The sequence below is a fragment of the Chlorocebus sabaeus genome, chromosome 14 (genome assembly GCF_047675955.1).
Source record: "Chlorocebus sabaeus isolate Y175 chromosome 14, mChlSab1.0.hap1, whole genome shotgun sequence".
In the NCBI taxonomy this organism is placed as follows: domain Eukaryota; kingdom Metazoa; phylum Chordata; class Mammalia; order Primates; family Cercopithecidae; genus Chlorocebus; species Chlorocebus sabaeus.
Window position 1 is genome coordinate 89,619,514 of NC_132917.1, and position 2,601 is coordinate 89,622,114.

The following is a 2,601-nucleotide window of genomic DNA, read 5'->3' on the forward strand; positions in this document are numbered from 1 at the left end:
ATTATTCTCCTTCACAAAGTGTGGCACCACTGCTCCCCCCAAGGCACTCAGGACGAAATATCATTGATGATTTGCTCTTTCTTCTTCCCCACCTCATTCAACCACTCATCACTTTCTAGAATATTTGCAATGCTGTCTTTTCATCTCCATCTTATCTGCCATTGCCCAGGTCCAGGGCCTCTAATTCCCCCTTCTGGGCTACTGTAATATTAAAGCCCTAATTGGTGTCCTCGCCTCCAGCCTCCACACTGCTACTGAGTAGTGAATCACATTTGCAATTAATCAATGTTATAATCAATTACTTCAGTCTCTGCTTTCCCAAGAGAGGGAACTCCATCAAAGAAAAGATGGTGCCCATCCTGTTCAACACTGCATCCGTAATGCCCAGAACAAAGACTGGCATGAGATTGGAAAGGCAGTGGGTCAATGAAACAATGAATGAAGAACAAACATACGAATGATTTCAAACTGCGAAAGTACATATCACACAAGTCTGGTGACCGTCCTTCCTACCTCCACAGCAGAAAAGATAAAGTCCATACTCCCCAGCTTGGCACACAAGGCCCTCCTTGACTTGACCTCTCTACCACTCCTTGCTTATCTCAGCCACTCCCTTCCTTGAATTTTATGTCTTGGAAAATATCTTGGAAAATTCCATACTCTTTATCTCTTCTATGTCTCAGCTCACTTCCTTGTGCCTGGAATGTCCTTACCCAACACTCCATCCTCTATCTCTTTTTCACCAAACTCTTTTCTCCTTTTTAAAAGCATACAGAACACTGTCCATTGTGTTCTACCACATGGATTTAGCAAAGCTAAGCATTTTGCTATATTTACTCCAACTTTTCTTTAAGAAATAAAGCACTGTAAATACAGTTGAACCTCCTTCTTTAATCTCATCCCCTTCTCTTTTTCTTCAGAGGCATCTGTTATCTTGCTTTTGGTGTTAACCATTCACATATATATATTTCATATTTTTAATTGGGAGTTTGAAAGCTACCCCACCCCCACTGGTGACTCTGATGTTTTAGCCTAGATGAAGAGTAGTCCAAAGTCCAGAGAGGTCAAGACTTCCATGAGGTCACTTAGCAAGGTAAGACCAAGATAGCCCACAAGCCCAGGACTCCTGTCTCTTAGTTTGTGTTTTCCCAATACACCATGGTGCATCTTTTAAACAGTGTGTATAGATCCTTTTGCAGCTCATAAGTGTGATGATTGGGTTTGCATGCTCACGTGTAAGAAGCATTTCCCTCAAACCTTGCTATAATATCAGCACAGTACCTATCTGACATGAAAAACATAAAGTAAAAAATTTTTAAATGGGCTGGGTGTGGTGGCTCACGCCTGTAATCCCAGCACTTCGGGAGGCCAAGGCAGGTGGGTCACTTGAGGTCAGGAGTTCAAAACCAGCCAGACCCATATGGTGAAACCCCGTCTCTACTAAAAATACCAAAATTAGCCGGGCACGGTGGTGGGCGCCTGTAATCCCAGCTTCTTGGGAGGCTGAGGTGGGAGAATCGCTTGAACCTAGAAGATGGAGGTTGCAGTGAGCCGAAATAGCATCACTGCACTCCAGCCTGGATAACAAAGCTGGACTTCATCTCCAAAAATAATAATAATAATAATAATGTATATGAATGAAATAGATACCATACACTATGTCTCAGAGATAGTGCTAGACATATATACACACACACACACATATATATATGTACGTGTATTAGTTCATCCAACCCTCACTCTAGAGAAGAGAAACTGACACTCAGAGAGGAGGTGAAGTCACCTTCCCTATGTTACCCAGCTAGCAGGTAGCAGAGGTAAAATTGGCCCCCCAGGGCTGCCTGACTTCTAATGCTGCCCTCTAGTGGGAACAGTATGGAAAAGACATGAGTTTTGAAAGCAGAAACCCCAAGATTTGTGTCTGGTTCCTCCCATCCCTGCCCAGAGAATCCTGGGTAAGTTAAGATTTAAAATACCATTTATTGAATCTTTACTAAGCACCAGCAATCTTTACACATCACCTCATTTAGTTCCCACAGCCACATTCAAAGAGAAATATTATTTTTTCTCCATTTTCAGAGGGAGAAATTGAGACTCGGGGAGAACATACCATTAACAAGGAGCAAAGCCTGAAGCAGGACTCAGGATCACCAGCTCCAGAGACCGTGCCCCAAAATATCCCCAGCATCCTTTTTTTTTCTTCCTCTCATGGCTTGTTTTTTTAATTTCATTTTTGAAATTATCATGTGGTTTGTATATAACACATCTGATTAAAGTCTTATAGCCAAAATATACAGAAACCTCTTAAAACTTAACAAGAAAACAAATTCTCCAATTAAAAATGAGCAAGAGAGCTGAACACACATTTTTATTAAAGAAGATATACAGATGGAAAATAAGCATAGGAAAAGGTGTTCAATGTCATTTGTCATTAGAAAAAATGCAAATTAAAACCACAATGAGCTACCACTACATACCTATTAAAATGGCTAAAATCCATAAATCTGAAAATACCAAAGACAAAGATGCAGAGAAATAGGAACTCTCATATTTTCTTGGTGGGAATACAAAATGATGTAGTCACTTTGGAAACATTTAACA

The 2,601-nt window shown here is 40.8% G+C and overlaps 1 non-coding gene across 1 annotated transcript; it reads left to right on the plus strand.

Moving 5' to 3' along the window:
* Window positions 1-1,187: 1,187 nt before the first annotated feature.
* On the plus strand, window positions 1,188-1,291 carry LOC119622411 (small nucleolar RNA U13). Its single transcript, XR_005239036.2, has one exon. It is a non-coding gene; the product is annotated as a small nucleolar RNA U13 (small nucleolar RNA).
* Window positions 1,292-2,601: the final 1,310 nt, after the last annotated feature.